The sequence below is a fragment of the Cavia porcellus genome, unplaced genomic scaffold, assembly GCF_034190915.1.
Source record: "Cavia porcellus strain 051 isolate PalLab524CR breed Dunkin Hartley unplaced genomic scaffold, mCavPor4.1 scaffold_4, whole genome shotgun sequence".
In the NCBI taxonomy this organism is placed as follows: Eukaryota; Metazoa; Chordata; class Mammalia; order Rodentia; family Caviidae; genus Cavia; species Cavia porcellus.
Window position 1 is genome coordinate 11,255,731 of NW_026947487.1, and position 19,063 is coordinate 11,274,793.

Sequence of the window (19,063 nt, forward strand, 5' to 3'; positions counted from 1 at the left end):
TGATGTTAGTTGTTGCATTTGGTTGTCACTCATCATTTCTGCCAATAAACACTGGTCAGTACCAACCATTGCTATTCAATGCTGCCAGTTTCTATCAGTCTGCTCCAAAAGTTGCCAATAGAAAAATAGGCTGATGCCAGTCTCTGTAGATCAATATTACTGTTTCAGCCACTGATGTTAGTGATCTTTAATTTTTGCTGCCAGACTCTGAAACAGGAATACAGTTCTTACTTCTTTATTCATTGATATATTAAATTTTACTTTATTAACACATGTTTGCAACACATGAAGTTTGCATTCATCTCAGGGAGTAGGATCATTGGGATAACACCTCTTGATTATTTTTCCCTTTCCCATCCACAGCCCTCTGTCTCTTAATTCCCTTTCCCCATTTTCATTCTGTTTTTATCATTACTTTTAGTTCATATGATATTTATGACATGATGGCTATGAAAAATGATGCTCATATTCTTTATGGATATTTGGCATATATACATGATACATATTAAATATTTTTACTTTGTCTTCTCTTCTTCCCCATGTCCTCTATCTCCTGAACCTTTTCCCATTTACAAAAGACCTATCTTCTGGTTTTCTTCTATAAATTCTTTGCTTTGCTCTTAACTTGTACTTTGAAATGATTTATGAGAGATACTATACAGTCATTTATTTCACTTAACATTATAATTTTCAAATGCACCCATTTTCCTACAAATGCTCTCAAATTTATAATTCTTTGTAGTCTGGATATATATACCTTCATTTTCTTTAACCATTCATCTGTTGATGGGTAAATGGGCTACTTGCATGTTGCTTTGTAGAGTGATTTAAAGCCAAGTATTTTCATACCTCCTGATCTGCTCTTCTTGTCGAAGATTGCATTTGCTATTCTTGGTTCCTCCTGGTTTAATATGAGTTTAAGGTTGTTTCTTTGGATCTGTGAGAAATGTTGCTTTATTTTGATTGATATTGCCTTGAATCTATATATGTTTTGGGAATATGGCCACTTTGATAGTATTTTTCTACTTATCCAAGAGGAGAGAATATCTTTCCATTTTCTTTTTTTAATCCTTGATTTATTCATGCAATAATATTCAACATTCTGAATCATGTAGGTATAGATATAAAATAAGGAAAACAGGGTCATAAATGGCAGCTAGACTCATAATGACAGACTCATAATGACAGAGGCAACTCAGCCCCTATGGAGTCTTCTCAGGAAGACCTAAATGGAGGGGACTCCTTCTACAACTTCACAGCAGAGGTACTTGACAACTGGCCTGTATTTTAAAATTAAAGGTCACAGTGATTTAAAACATTGAGGTCAACACATTCAGTGCAGAGCAACTGCTGCTAGGCCACTTAGTATGAACAATCTGGTACCCAAAAAGGGAGAACCACTGTGTATGCCTTATGTCAAGCAGGTATAAGCAAGGCAGAACACAGCAAGACCCACAACACCCTTCTCCCATGGGTCCAATGAAGAACACCGTTCCAGCCAAGTCACCAGGAGACAAGACCTGGAGGCACAAGAAACACCACAAAGCAATTGCATCTTTTGGTTTCTCAGTCACATTCAAAGTTGCTTTAGTATAGAAAATAGAAAAGCATTTGTGGTAGGCTCTTTTCAATCCAAAACACAAGATTAGATAAGAAAGAGAGCCGGGTGTCCTTCTGCAGAATTGTGTCTGGAGACCGGCATGTGTGACAAGTGACATACTCTTTGATATATGTTCTTAAGACATTTTCTATCTGTTTCTGTTGAAATCTGCCTTTGATTACTAGTCAGTTATTACCATTTATAGAACCACTTGTACCTAATTCTACCAATAAAAATGCAAGAAGATGTTTGGGCTGATGATGTAATAGTTTACAGATATCTGTAAAGTTAATAAAAGAAATTTTCTTGATTCCCACTTGGACGACCTGTGGAGGTTTCATGACAAATTTTCTTTTCTCTCCTGCGATCATATCTGGATTCTTTTCCCTCATGATGTTGAATACTCTATTCAATAGCTCCTCATTACATATAGTCTCCCTCTGAGCCTGCCCAAGCAGGGCCTGTCTCATTAATGAATGAAATACCATCATCATTTTTGTTGTCTTCATCTTCTAAAGCTTCGTCTTTTTCTAGTATTGCATCCTCATCTGGGAACTTGACATTCTTCTTTTTCATCTTTTTATTGCCAAGCATAATATCAAGGTCATCCTCTAGTTTAGCCGGCTCTTGGATATCACTATCAGTCTTAAGATCCTTTATAACCTCTTCTGCTTCATCAATATCAAATATCTTTTTCATTTTTTTCTTCTTTTTCTTCTGATTAAAAAAATTCAAGTCATCTAGATAATTAGAAGCATCTTTCTTCCTACTGTCTTCTTCGTTAGCTTCCACAGTGGACTTTAAACAAAGAAGAAATTAAAATTTTGAGTACTCCAATAAAGCAATAATATTGCAATGATAATAAAAATATGCAACAACAGTAACAACAACAAAAAGCCTATGGCCTTCTGGAAACAATGCTGAATTCTATAAAACATTTAAGGCCATTATATCACTAAAACTCCTCAAGTACTTTTAAACTGAAAGGTAAAGAGTGATTCAAAATTAATTTCCAGAAGCCAGCATTACTCTGATCTCAAAACCAATTAAAACAGAAAATCACACACCCATCTCCTTAGTGAATATAGATGCATCAATTGTATTAAGATTGAAACAAATAAAATGCAACAAATCATCAAAAGTGTGATACAAATCAAGTACGTTTCATCCAAGTGATGCAAGATTCAAAAGAAGCAAATCAATAAGCATAATACACCACATAAATAGAAACAAAAGCAAAAATTACACAATCATATAAATACATGGCTAAAAAGCTTCTGACAAAATCAAATATTCCTTCATAATAAAAACCTTGGAGGAAATAGGTATAAAAGGATCTTAACTGTATCTGACAAAAGCTATTTGTGACAAATCAACACCCAACATCGTATTAAATGGAAAAAAGCCAAAATCTTTCCCTCTAACATCCACAGCAAGGTAAGAATGACCCACTATATTACTTTTCATGAGCTATCAGATTTGCAGGTTCTTCTAAGTTCATACTACCCAATCAGTGATTCACAAGACAATTTTCAGAACCACCACAATGAGGCTTTATTTGGACTGAGTGTGTATTTCTGTATAAGGTTTCACTATACTAGATAGAGTTTTTTTAGACCAGGCTAAAGAGTGTGAGGGGATCACTAGTCATATAGTAGAGACAAAGAGTCAGTTATCTGAAATCTGTCCAAATTTGTGACTTCTGATGAGTCAAAAAACATATCTATTTCTTAGTCCAAATTGAAGCCTGCATGGTTAAGATGTCATTTTCAGCAAGTGACAGGCACCCACTACAGCTGCAGCTGTAGTTGTCAAGAAATTGCATCCTATGCTGTTTGTCAACAGGAAAATGTAGAGAGTGTCCCATTTTTAGTGGATCTCCAAAAGGTTATACCATTCCTTTTATCTGTCTACATTTCTTATTCTCTATCCAGTTTCTAGCACTATCTCTTAATTCTTTCAGTGTTAACTGCATATTTAAAAAAAAGCAGATGTCATTTGGATTTTTGAAAAAAAGTCAGCAGTATATATTTAAGGTTTTTTTAAAAAATCAGAATGACACCTGCTTCTTTTTATTATTTTTTATTTAATCTATTAAATTTTACTTTCTCATCTTTAAAATATAATCTTATCTTTAAGGTTTACATATTTTTTTAAAATTTCATTATAAAGTTTAAACTGTACAGGTTCAAAAATCAAATTTGTTGTACATTTTTGGAAAACTGGCCATGCTTCTGTTGGTGCAAGAAAGATGGATGCAGTAATGTTTGTCACTCAATATAAAGTTTATAAACAAAAATTTACCTATGCTTCTGTTTGAGAACCAAAATTTTTTTTACAAACAAAACCATTTGTGAACCAAGGTAGCGTTGTAATTGAATATTTTCACAATACAATGGTTAATAGAAGCTTAATTTTTAAAGAAATTACCTATAGACAATTCAATTAATTATTAAAGTTTCAATGAACTAGTATATAGGAAAATTAACTACTTAAGAGTTCTTTGATATTCCATAATCAATTCTTACATAAATTTTCTAACTCATGTTTAAAGAAACATGTTCATAGACTTTATTTTCAATTTTTCTTTATATGTGAAAGAAAATAAAGTGATGATTCATTTCTAACCCAGGAAAATGTAGATGTCTTTAGTGCATTTATGGAGTAAAAGATTCAGTGCATTTATGGAGTAAAATTATTATTTTGCATTATTATTTTTGTAGTTTTATTTTGTAGTATTATTTTTGTATTTCTGAATAGGTCAGTGTTGTTTGTGGGAGTTTTTGCATGAGATAAGCATATGAATAGGTAGGCTCATTAAGGAAATTACCTTCCATATTAGGTGTGAGCCTCCTCCAATCTGGCAAGGGAGTGAAAGAACCAAAAAGATAAAAGTTAAATTTGCTCTTCTTTCTCCCTGGTGGTTGGCCTGCAAATGCTAGAATATGGGTGTATTTAATTGGCTTTGTATTGCTGTGTCAAAAATACACAAGAAAATGAACTATAAAGAAGAATGTTTTATTTTGGCTCAGGGTTTCAGTTTTCAACCTATGTTCAGCTGGATCCACTGCTTTTAGTGCTTTGGAGAGATAGAGGGTCATGGCAGCAGGATTTAGTGATGGAAAACAGCTCATCACATGGCAGAAAGGAGTCACAAAAAGGGAGAAATAGCCAGAGAACAGGGAACTATGAACAAGATGTAATCCCCAAGCATTTGGTTCCATGATCCACTTGCTTCAACTGGGCCAGATCTTCTAGCTTCCTTCATTTATATCATCAACATATGAATTCATCTATGGATTAATTCACTGATGTATATTGTGATAGCTTGGACCCCGGAATAAAATCCAAGGAAGCAAGAAAATAAAATTTGGGGAGCAAAGGCTTTATTTTAGGCCAGGCCTGGTGACACAGCCTCCAGGAGCCAATATGGAGACTGTGTGCCTTACAGCTAAAAGGGTTGTATTTTAAAGCCAAAACCCACAGGAATGTTGTGAACTTTGACCCAGTTTGATAACTTCCTTGTAGTTAAACATTTCTTAAGGACAGCACATTTTATTGCAGATAGGCTGAAAGGGGTGAGGGGGATTACAAGAAACTAAAACTTAAAGTTTTACGGGAAATGGAGACTTAACCTAAAAAGAATGGGAAGGGGAGGGGGATTTACAAGGAGCTGAAACTTAAGTCTTTAGTGGAGATGGAATTTTAATCTCTATTGAAACGGTGCATACAGAACAGAAAGGAGGCATATTGGTTAGAACTAGGTTACAACATATATAGAGCACGTATGACTTGATCACTTACTATAAACCCATTAGTTAACAACTAAGATTTCAACACAAGTTGGTGGGAAAGATTTTTGATTCCAACTACAGAAAGGGGTCTTTTCTTTGCCTTTAATTTGAGTATGCACAATCAACTATTCTGCTTCCCAATAATTTAAGCCATACTTGAAATAAACACCAGTTTTCTTCACCTTGAAGACAGTAAATAGTGGAACTTTTTAGCCCTCCTAACCATGACACTGAGTTCTTCCATCATAATACCACTGTCTCATGTATACAGATGTTTTCATGGATAATAATAACATAGTCTACTGAGTTAATCATGAACCATTTGAATTGATAAAATTGTTGCTGATTAGTATTTCTAAGAAGAAAGACAGTATACTTAGTAACTTATTTTTCAGACTTTGTTTTACCAAATTTCAACACATTATTAAATATATTTTATTATTTCTTTCATCTTAATATATCAATTATATTGTCGCATTTCCATTTGGCTTTACCAGCTAATTCTCTCTCTACTGCCTGTCTTTTCCTACATAATTATGCAATATTGAACAGCCTCCACAATGTTCCACTTGTGGCTCTGATCTTTAAATACATTCCTTTATAAGTTATTAAAATGGTATGACTGAAAATGGTATTTATCCAGATTTTGAAGTATATTTTCAAGAGTGTCTTTGCCTTGTATGCTCACCAGAGTCTGGCTAAATTCTGTTCATGACTTTTATACTTCTAATTGTGTTGTTGAATGTGAATGAATGTTAGAACTATTGATATGTTATGTAAAGCTAACACTCTAGATTCTGTTATAGTCTAGTTCTAACCAATGCGCCCCCTTCCTGCTCTGTATGCACCATTTCAATAGAGATTAAAATTCCATCTCCAGTAAAGACTTATGTTTCAGCTCCTTGTAAATCCCTCTCCTTCCTATCTTTCTAGGTTAAGTTTCTATTTCCTGGGAAAGCTGTAAAAGCCTTAGGTATCAGTTTCCTGGAACCCCCTCCCCTACCCCTTATCCAGCTATCTGTAATAAAATGTGCTGTTCTTTAAGAAATGCTTAACTTCAAGGAAATTACAGGAAGCTCTGTAAGGCCCAGATGCTATCTAAATGGGTCAAAGTTCACAACATTCCTGTGGTTTTTGGCTTTAAAACACAACCCTTTTAGCTGTAAGGCATGCACTCTCCATATTGGCTCCTGGAGGCTGTGTTGCCAGGCCTGGCCTAAAATAAAGCCTTTGCTCCCCAAATTTTAATTTCTTGCTTCCTTGGGTTTTATTCCAGCGTCCAAGCTATCACAACTCCTTTCAATATTTGTGCCTGTTCCATCACTTGCAGTTTAAAGACAATTTCTACTGATGCTAAATTCTCAATTATATTTCAAGTCTGCAGCTGCCAAGCATGCTGTCATTGGAATTAAAATCATCATTATTTGTCTCTTGGGAAATTATAGTAAATTTTAACACTTTCTTTACTTATGTCTTTGCTTTTCTACAATACTCTTTCCGCTGCCCCTGTAGCTAGACTAATCTTTGAAAAAAACTTAAGTCAGATTATGCTATTCACCTTTTTAAAATTTTCCAATGACAGTTTCTTCTTCAAGCAAGAGTTTTTCTTAGGAGACAGTCTCTGTTTTGTATTTTTACCTTATTATATACAATATTCTCCCAATAGCCAACACTTAATCACATGAGATTTCTTTTTTTTACATTGGAAATGAAAATTTGAGCTGGGCATGAGGCTTAAACTTTTCTTGCTCTTGAAAAATTTTACTTTCACATCTCTGATGAACAGTTACTTGAAATGACAGAACTCAACATCTCTCTGAAGAATCACATTAGAAAAAATAGATATTATAAATCTTCCCTCAAATCTGATTATCATATCATGAATTTAGTTTTCTTCCTGGTAATCATCATATTCTGAAATTAATTTTTCTATGTGTTTAAATTGAATAAAATTGCTTTCAATAAACTGTAAATGTTGTGATATCATAAATCTTGTCCATACATAATAATCTAATGAAAAAGTGCAAATAAACATATTAGTTTAAGGTATATTGGAATGTCATTGAACTGAGTACAACATTAGAGTGAATTGTAATATAATATTATATAGACAAAATAAACTATGACTACTCTGAAAAATAAAGAGGACTAATTTAGGTTCAATATTATAGGCAACAGAGAAGTGTTTTATAACCTTACAGTAGAACCAAAAACTTACTTCAATAATTTATGCAGTTTTTAAGCCTATAGTCACTAGAATCCGATTATTGATTATTCAGTGTTAAACATGACATGTAAGTCTGTTTTAAAGAATACATTGAGTAATAAATATTTGCTTGTCTATAAAAATGCGTTGTATGTTAATCATATGTATAAATACTGAGAAAATATTTTGAACTTTAAATGCAAGTTCTCCTTGCCTCTGTGAGGTATCATTTTTAAATCACTTTTATATTTTATCTGTTGAGAGATTCTGTTGTGTTTTTGCCTTAAAGATATAAAAGGCAATTTGGCCTTTAGGGATTTATAATAGATGTTTGCAATAAAGCAATTCAACTATAAAATATACCCTTTAAAAGGATGGTTAAATGACTGTTGTATAAGTTCTCTGACTTTTCTTTTAAAGTTATCATAAAAATTTCAACTTCAACAACACAATTACTGTTAGGCAATTACTTAGAAAGCCTCATTTTTGGTGGCTACTTTTAAGAAAAGCAGAACCATTTTGCTTAGCAATCAGAAAGAAGCTATTCCACACTCGTGCTCACAATAGACATTTAAAACAATAATGTTTAAGAAGAAAAAGTGGTAATGAAACAGCTTAGAGCAATGTGAAAAGAAAAAAAAGAACAAACCAAAAATTCACATGACAGGTTTTCTGGCTGAATTAATATTTTCTCTTAACGTTACTATAAGCAGAATTACTAATTTTTGTTGAAATGTGTGCTTGTCAATGATAGATTGTGGAAAAATATACATATACATGAATAGAAGAATAGAGATAGGTTAGGTAGATAATGTACACAAATAATGTTAATGTTTATTGAGATATCACTTTGCATTCAAATCTAGTGTTCAGCTTTTGAAATAAAGCATGCATACATCAAGCACAAACATAATAAAACACCTTATGATATTAATGAAGTTGTCAAAGAGTTAAAATGATAAATATATATATATATATATAAACTAAATAGTATCACTAAATAGTTCAGTCAAATAAGCATAATTTAGTTTAACTAAGTAGTTTTCCAATAAAAGTTACCGAGATGTGAAGACAATAATATAACAAACTAAACAGATCTTTATGTAACATAAATTTGCAAAATTAGTCGACATGAAAGGATAGCTATTTAAAGTAAGTTGAATGTTTTTTAATGGAACATATATACGTATGTCTCCTTATTTTTAGACATATATTCTATGTTTTAGACATTTATTTAGTTTAACTATCTTACTGTTATTTTTTAAATTCTGTATTACTGGTACCCTTTTTCTGTTTTTTTTTTTTTCTTTTTCTCCTTAAATAAAATTTTTAAAAAAAGATAGATGGGTAGCATTTGGATAAACTTTAGAAACTGGGTTTGATTTTACATGAGCTTTATATTCTGCTACAACAAATACAGAGAAAACACAGACATGAATTTCTGATTAGTATTATTTAAAACCACTGTTAGCACCTTATTTGTTGTCATTCAACTTTACTAACATTTAAATAATCAGAATGCCCTTATAAGGTTAGAGAGGTGTGGATGTAATCAGCATTTTACATTGTCAAAGCATTTTAGAGTTTATTACCATGAGTTAATAGACATGCAGTTTTTAGAAACCTAAGCAGGATGATGCTTCTGGGTAGTATGAAGTTGTTTTTGTTTTTGTTCTTGTTTCATTTTTATCGGTACCAGGGATCGAACTCACAACTGCCTGCTTTCAAGGCAGGCGCTTATGCCGCTGAGCTAAATCCCCAGCCTCTATTGAGTTTCTTTCTTTCTTGTCTTCTACAGACCCATAGCATTACAGAGTGGTAGACTTGGCAACTGTGATGAGTACAGGTGACAGGAATAGAATAAACTGAAATTATCTTGGTATTTTTTCAATATTTAATTATAATTTATATCCCAGTTGTCACTTGGTAAATAGTATCTCATATGGAGTTGTGTAAGTGAAAGTTACTTAATTCCAGAAATAGAATTCAAAAATAAATTGTCATCTGATATTCTTTATAGTAACCTTTATGAATGATAGGGAAAGTACTTTAAATTAAAATAATTTTAAATAATATATGTGTCAAAAGTGAAACTGAATCCCAAATTTAATAATCAAATTTTGGCATTATAATACAAATAAAATTGAAAATAATTTTTACACCAAAAAATAGATAAAAGTAAGGTAAATTAACCAAAAAGTACTATGGTACTTACATATAATGTATGGCAAAAACTTGCATTTGAAATTTTAGGGAAATAATTTCGTGTTTTTAGTGATATTAAGATGGATAGTCAACTCTACTGGATACATGGCACACATTATTAGATTTCTACTAAAAACTATGCTATAAATCTGTTATGGTTGGATTGTAATGGAAGAAAAAATAATTAAAGTAATATGAACAGAAATATACTAGAATTGTCTTCTCAAAAGCAGAAAGCTAAACTTTTTGGAGGGAAAGTACTGATATAAGAAATATATCGATATAATTTTTTAAAGTGATGCTCATAAGTCATGAGAAAAATTTAACCTATATTATCAATAAAAATTGTAAGTCAATGACTCAAACCATACCACAATAGTCACTTCAGTAAATAGTACTGAGCTGAATATATGTAGTCAATATTTCTGTAAGACAATGTTAAAGGACTTGCCCATAAAAATCTGGTGGATGACACAAATAATTCCTCATATTTCACATATACTGGGAAATACGTAAAAAATGGTGGGGTAGTGATTGAATAAGGAGAAGAGTTGGATAGTGAGAGATAAAAGGAAAAATAAAAAATGAGTGACTGAATAAAATACATTCTGTAAAAAGATGAAGATATTTTTTCTGTGAAGAATGGATTCTTAGTTGATACATTTAACAGAATATTTTTTAAACTGCATTACTTTTAATTTCTAGCTTCTTTTCTCTGTATGTTCTTTTTACTCTTTCTTTTCACAGTTTTTCTCCTGCCTTTTCTAATTCTCTTGAAGTATTTAGGAGACAGACAAAAGATAACTTAAACAAATACTATTAAATCTATTTAAAACTAAAGTGATTATCAATTTCCTAAATTCTGTCATATCTTGAGAATATGCATACACAATAAATCACAACTCCATTTTTCATGTTATAAACTAATAAAAGGGAGATACTTATGGGGCAGGGACTAAAAAGGCTTTCAAATAAGAACAAAGAAATGGGACTACTTTTATCACTTTTGGTTGGGCGGAGAATTTGAGAGGTGGGCAAAATGACATATTAACTGCTAATTTGGAGGAGTATCTGCACGTGTGAAACACAAAAAGGGCGCAGGATATTTAACTTTGGAATGAGGAAGAGAACACAGAAGTTACTCTTGGAGAGATAAATTGTTTCTCTGTGTCTGGTACCAAGTTGGGAAGATGTAGCTAAACCCCAGGCTAGCAGAATCTGTCATATGAGACTATAAATAAATGACATATATATATACATGTTTGTATATGCAATTTGTGTGTATTCATTTCAGAATACAAGTTACTGAAAAGAGCAGATATAGTATCTACAAATATGCACACACAGGTACATAAATCAAATAAATGCTTCATACTTACTTATTCAGGCATAAATAATATTCCATCATATACTAAGTTACAACAAACAAGAAATGGAGAAGCCGGCTTTATGTATTATGTTCAAAACATGAACTAAAACTTTACTCAGTGTTTGAATATGGGCATTGCTTCGTCTTACTCAGTTACATGCAATGAAGTAACATTTGGGCACGTTTGTAAAGTGAGAACTGAAACTGAGCACATCAAATGCTATAGTATTGAGAAAGTGGTTTTAAATTTCAGAAACTTCACTGGGGATATTTGTGGAATATTGGCATTTACTGTGAAGTACCTATTACATAGAAGCATAGCGCTTGGTATCTGGTAACTTAATTGATTTTTTATGTGTGACTTTTCTTTTATAAAAAGGAAACTTCAAATTGAGGCCAATTTTATTTGTTCTTAGATTGCTTCTTAAAAACTCATTTCCTGTGAGAGAAAACTGATTGGTCTAAGTGAAACCTGGGTGATATCAGGGACCTTCGTGGTGACAAGCATCACTTTTCAAATATAAGAAAACCCTGTTCTGTTTTTAAATTGAAACTGAGACTTTTCCATTATGAATCTAATGTTCATGTTAAAGGACATACAAGGGTCATGCTTAGACCTGTGTATTTGAAACTTAGTATTCTGGATATTGCTAACATAATGAATCAATGTCTAGTTATTTGGGAAGTAATTATGTAACCTCGAAGAAAAAGTAGGATATGCTAGCACTTTTTTTTTATCTTGAGCACTGATTTTGTGATGCAAAGAGAATTATGCAAATCACAAAAGAAAATATGTGCAAAGTTAATAATCAGATATATTATATTCACAGGCTTTAGTGTGTGTGTGAATTAATCATACCTACAGATTGTTGTAATCTGTGAATTATACTGAACAAATTTCAGGATGAGTCAATATTGAGATAACCTTAGCACATTAAAATGTATGATTTTGAAATACTATACTGGGTAATATAATAAATTTTACTTTTGTTAATACATTATTAAAGTTTCTCAGGAAAGGGCAAAAGAGACAGGAATAAATACTGTGGAAAGGCAGAGAGGGGGAAGAAATATAAAATCCAGGTACACACATATGGAATTACAACTGTGGAAATGCAATTAATTCTTCTTACTATTGAAGGGAGAAATCTCCATTTGTTTTACATCCTAAATAATCTCCCCAAAACAAAGATCATTTAATCAAGATCTTGGTCTTTGTAAACTTCTTCCATAGTATAAAATTAGAAAGAATGAAAGGATATCTTTGTTTAGTGATCTTCCTCCACACAAGACAGATATTTTATAAGTAATCATTGAAATTTGAAATGGTTTAATATGATTTAGGTTGTTTAGAAGGAAAAGCACACTACTGTCACCACTACTGCTAATGCTTCTACTACTGCTCTGACTACACTACAAGTATGATATCCCAACAATAGCAAATAATATAAAAACTAGAGTTCTTCTAGAGTTAACATAAATTTATTTGTGGACAAATCCGTGAAAAATTGCTGATAATCAGTGAGAACAAAAACTACTCATCTGGTTATTTTGGATCAGACAACAGTCTCCTAGAAATTAACCATGTAGAAAAGACTGCTCTCGAGGTAAATTTCATAAATTTAGGAATAAAGAAACTGTTAATAAAATTTGAAAAGTAGGTAAAAAGGTGTTTAACTTTTCTAATTCATTTGGTACTGACTTAGTTATAAGTTTATAATACTCATTTATAAGGCTTTGAGCTTCTAGTGAAGGATTACAGTAAAGAATCAATAAAGTAGGGCTCATCTGGGACGAAATGTGCTAAAAGAAGTGTAGCTCCATAAGAGTGTATCTCAGTCATCTTAGTTCATGATGCAGAAGCAAAGAAGTAGGGCTCTGTATAATATTTGCAGGACACTGATACTTTCCTCTATGAATACTTTACTGGTTGTTTTCCAATTTCTCTAGTATTTTCATTTTGTTGTATTAGAGATGCTATTTTCTGTTGTCTTGTTCTTTGCACTTTGGGAAATTTAATTGTTGTTAAACCATATTCTCCTTTTCAGTAGTGCAGGTTTTCAATTTCTCAAGCCAAACCATTTCTATACATAGATATCTTTGGAAAATGAAAATAAAATGAAGAAATATACCCAGTCGTCATCCCCCCCCCTTTTGTACGTGCTGTGTCTCTGTCTCTGTCTTTTGTTTGTGCATGCTGTCTCTGTCTCTGTCTCTGTGTCTCTGTTTCTCTCTCTCTTGTGCATGCTGTGTCTCCGTGTCTGTCTGTCTTTCTGTCTGTATCCATCTCTCTTGTGCATGCTGTGTCTGTCTGTCTGTCTCTCTTTTGTGCATGCTCTGTCTCTCTATGTCTCTGTCTCTCTCTGCCTCTGTCTCTGTCTCTGTCTCTCTCTCTCTCTCTCTCTCTCTCTCTCTCTCTGTCTCTGTCTCTCTGTCTGTCTGTCTCTCTCTGTCTGTCTCTCTCTCTCCTGCCATACAGTGTTAACTGCTGTCAGATAATATAGTTTTTACATTTCATTGTCCAATGGACAGTTTGTGTAAACATCTGTACTGTAGCTGAAATATGTAGCTGCTCATATTCCAAAAAGGTGAAAGCAGGATTTGTGGCCACATACAGCTAACATGTTACAAATAGCTAAAATTTGAACTCTAATAGACAAATACTGGTCTTTAACATTAGAGTACTCAACAGAGATTTCTTTTTCTTAATAACTGAAACACTAGGAAAGCTTTTGCAAAAGGATTTCAGTCAGGTTGGTTACTCTACTAGACCAATTTAGAGAAGCAGAGACTCCCTATCGTTAAGCCATTTTTTTTTTTTACTATCAGCTTTGCATATTTAATGGGGTTATATCCACAGTCAACTCCCAATGGGTCAAAAGTACTTATACAATGTTGCAGCTGTGCTGAACAGATACTGATAATTTTTCTTGCCATTATCCATATATGATACAATATAACAATTTTCATAGCATTTATATCATATTAAGTATTATAAGTATTTTAAACGTTATTAGTGTATAGGAGTTTGTGTGGAAGTTATAGGGCAATAGCATGACATTTTATAATAAGGGACTTAATCACCAATGAACTTTGATATGTATAGATTTTCATATCCATAATAAATCCTGGAGCAAATCCCTGTAGAAACTGAAAAATAACTTTCTCTGAATTTTGAGTAGTCACATAACACTGAGATTTTATATGCATTCAGAGAATTATCACTGAATGACAATTATGGCTATTTCAACTCTTTTATTAAAGCCTGGCATAGATTTTAAATGCAAGAGAACATTGATCTTAAGATAACATTATATTATTGCCACAGTTCTGAAACCAATCTTGTTAGATGAGGAATGTAATTTAGTAATATAAAGAAACACAACTAATATGCCCTTTTTCTTTTCTTAAAATAACTAAGAATTAAATGGAACCACTTTGGTATCACATCAAAAAGAAAATAAGCTTCCGGGAGAACATGGCGGACAGATAACAGCAACTGCCGGAGGCTCTCTGAAAAACTAGGCTCAGAAGCCAGGTATGGTGCGGACTAAAGAGACATAAGCTGGTGGATTTATGCTCTGCTGACTCAGGAACGAACTCGGCTGAGAGAAACCAACTTGGAATGCAGTCCTGGTGCTAAAACAGGAACAGAAAAGCCTTGCTCCGAGGCTGGACCCCGCGCCATTGGAAGCCGCGATTTGGGTTTCCCGCTGCGCGGTGGCTGGCTGCCTCTACATCGGCTCAGCAAGGAGAGAGACGCGCGGAAACTCTGGGAGCGGGAGTCTGCGAACGGAGTCGAAAACAGGACGGGCAGGGAGGCATGTTCTGACTTGTGGCGAGGTGAGTGAGGGAGACTGACACTCCGCCACAGTTTGAGCCACAGTTTGACTCCAGCGGACTTCCTGGGCCCCAGCAGTCCTGCGGGAGCAGGGCGCGGTGGCGACTCCCGCCACACATTCCCCTCTTGGGCGGGATTGGTGAAAAGTGCCTGGCCTGCGTGACGCTGCTGGCGGATCCCGTAGGCTGTCCCAACCCAGATCCCAGAGCCTGACGGTGGCCGGGAGGGGAGACGCGTAGGCTGCCTGGTCCGTAACTCCCTGGTGCGCAGCGGTGAGCGGGAACACCTAACTGGCGCAATTCGATCAGGCTGTGGCTGACTGGGAGAGAAGCTGGGCCTCTTATATAAGCTTGCATATATAAGGAACAGAGAAGAAGAGGCAGCATGGGAAGAGGCAGCAACAAGAAAGGCTCCTCGGCCCCCAATTCTGAGAATCAGGCAATAGCAGACACCGCACCAATACACATAAGGCGCCATATAGAGAGCCTCATAGACCAATTCAGGAATGAAGTTATCAACGACCTGAAGCTAGAAGTAGGCAGAATAGTTAGAGAAATGCTAAGTACCACCCAAGAAAAAACAAGTGGTGGAATGGAAGAACAGAAAAAAAGGGGAGAATTGTTTGATGGAGAAAACAGAGAAAGCATAGAATACGTGAAGCAGGTTCAAAGGGACTACCAAGATACTAAGAAGTCTATCGAAGACTGGCATAACAGCTTGAAAGAAACTAAGGACAGACTATCTGAACTGGAGGGCAGACTTGTAATATGGGAGAATGAAATGAAAAACTTCTTAAAAATAACAAAGAAACAAACAGCAATAATACAAAAACAAGAAGATGATAAGAGGATCCATAACTTAAGGATTAAGAACATAAAAGAAGAAGTAGGGACACAAACAAGTGAACTACAAAAGCTACTCACAGAAATAATCCAGGAGAATTTTCCTAATTTAGCAAAAGGTAAAGATACTCAGATGTATGAGGCATACAGGACCCCAGCCACCTACAACCCAAACAGAACTACACCCAGGCATATAATAATAAAAATTCCAGAAATTCAATACAAGAACAGAATATTAAAAGCTGTCAGAGACAAGAAACAGACCACTTACAAGGGAACACCCATCAGAATTACAGCAGATTTCTCTGCACAAACCATCAAATCACGAAGAGCGTGGGGGGAAATAATTCAAGCTTTGAAAGATAATAATCTCCAGCCAAGATTGAGATATCCTGCACAACTGTCCCTGGAAATTGATGGAAAAACAAGGTGCTTCCAGGATAAAGAGGAACTGGGGGAATTTGCAACCACCAATTCAACTCTACAGAGAGTATTGCAGGATATTCTAAAAAAACAAAAATACAAAGAATTCAGAAATAGTGGAGGCCACAACGAATGGAGCAGAGAACAAAGTGAAGAAGACAAACTGACAGCTACTGACAGAATAAGAGCTCAACAGAAATGAGACAGAGAAGATTGGATGATCGAAACAGCTATTTTGGAGAAAATGACATCTTAATAGGTAATACTGATTTAGTATCATCTTGTTTTGAAGTCTCATCTAGCTTTTGTCCTTCTGTCTCCAATGGTCTAAATAGGTTGTATCTTACTGGATTTTATTATGTACGATAGTATAAGCAAAAACCTTTTAAAGTCAAGGAGATTATACAGAAACCATTGTTCATTTTCTGTTAGTCGATTCGAAATACTCTGTAATACTGTCATTCTCTTAAATGGTTCTACATTGTTTTGATATACTTAATGCTACAGTATACGAAGTTGTACTCAAGGATTTCAAGGAAAGAGACAATATGGTAACTACTTTTAGGTCAGGATTATCTGGTGGTGAAACACTATTCTGCTTAAATGGTTATGTTTTGATCTGTGCTGTTTCGTTGTTATGCCTTCTTTTATCTCAATCTCCACTCCATTATTTACTTTTTTATTTTTATCCTTTTAATTAAAGGAAAAAAAATAGCAGGATATATTATAGTAACCCACTTTGACTTTCCATTACCTCGATTTAAAGCCCTGTATTACTCTCACCATCTGGTTTTTAACTGATGTTCCCCTATTCTGTTTTGCTGGATAGTATCAGGTTCGAAAGTTTAGGCATCAGCTGTGAAGATAATGAGATTCATTATAACGCCCATTCTCGTTGACTTTTATCTACTTTTGAAGACCTACAATGTCTCCAATGTTTTGGTTTTGTCGCTTTTATTCTTTACTGTTTTGTTCAATTGTATTATAACTAACGATACAGGCAATTCTATTAGAGATAGTGGGAGGCATTATGGTAACCATTGTTGATCACCTTGTATTATGTTTTCACATTATCTATTATGTCCACCCTTTTGACTTGACCGATTCTGTTCTGTTATGTCACATTTGGTTTTACTCTCTTCCAAAAAAGTAATAAGAACCGTGGAAGCAATGAAACCCAAAATGTGTAATAGTCATTGTACAAAAGAGAGGAAAAGAAAGTGCTCTAAACTATATAACTGCGTGTATATTTAAGTGTATAAGATAAAAAATGATATCACAGAGTTTTATTGGATCATTGAACAGAACTGTTTGCAGTATCATTGATGGAATGTCCACTCTACAAGCTTTAATTTTGTGACTTGAACAATTATTTCTAAGATGACAATATGTAATCCATTAACTAGTGATTTCCTACTGTTCATTTTTTTTTTCTGCAAATCTGTATAACTTGTACCCTTTCTGTTTTTTTTTCTTTTCTCCTTAAATAAAAAAAAAAAAAAAAAAAAAAAAAAAAAAAAGAAAATAAAACCAATTTCAAAGATTAGTGAACACTATATGATCCTAAGACCTTCCAGTTCCCACTCTTTTACCAGTGTTTCTTATTAAGGTAGATAATCTCTTATATTTACAAAAGAGTCAATGGGTTTTTGGTGTAAACAGTTGAATTCTATTGCATACAACTTTTTCTCTTCTATACTTTGAGGTTGCTCAACTATCAGTGATGGTCAAGAGTTATTACAAAGCAATGAGAATTTTAAATTCAGTGTACCAACTTGAAAAACTAAAATTACTATCATACTGAAAACTAAATAATCCCATACAGAAAGATGAACTTTTACAGCCTCGGTGATATTTTTGAAATGCTCTCCACATTAGGAATATACTGTCAGTTACATTAGTGATTATTAAATTGAGAGTCCTTGGGTTTCTATTCTTTAAATATATTGAAATAATTGATTCATTACAGTGAAAAATATTCAAATTACTTATTCTTCAATTATGACACTTGTATAAAATGAATCAATTCAAATATGTAGAATTTACCCTCTCTACTAATGTGCATAGAACTTCTTAATCTCTCAACTCAGAAAGTGTTTCCTGTTTCTTTTCAAACAAAACCTATAGCCAATATGAGCTAGACATGGACCATTTATTTTCTCTAATAATAACTACATTTAAACATAAACACTTCTATCATGAACTTGTAGATTATTTTTATTAATTATTATTATTATTATTTTGGAAAATCAACAACTCATCCATGTCTCAGTGATGCTTGAACTCTGGCAAGGAATTTGAAAAATTTTTTTTCCCTAAGTCCAAAACACTAGAGTTTTAAGCTCCCTTTGACCTGCTTCTAAATAACGAAGACTAGAGCCTGCAGTTTACTCTTTCTTCTTTATCAGCATTTAATGGAAAGTGGGGAGGAAAAAGAAAATGCATGCTGCTAGCCATTATCTTTACAAATGACTTGTTAGCCTTTTATTTGTCTGCTCATGCTTCAAACACTAAAAGGATATTTTCAGTATCTCAAAAGATGAAGATTCAATCCTAAAATGAGGTGACAGGCTGTATCTTCCTTAAGAGATTTTGACATGATATTAAGCCATAGTTACAGGCCAATATTGAGTGAGAAGCCCTGGGGAAATCTTGCAGAGCTGGAACACAGCATTTACAGCAGGAGGCAGGTGTCCGCACCACTGAAGCAAACAACACTATGATACATTTAGTATAGAAAATGGAGGCAAAACTACTGATTCTTTACCACTGGGGAACAATGG

The 19,063-nt window shown here is 33.8% G+C and overlaps 1 pseudogene; it reads right to left on the reverse strand.

Moving 5' to 3' along the window:
- Positions 1-1,587: 1,587 nt before the first annotated feature.
- Positions 1,588-19,063, reverse strand: part of LOC100735592 (eukaryotic translation initiation factor 2 subunit 2-like) — a 30,513-nt pseudogene continuing 13,037 nt past the window's right edge.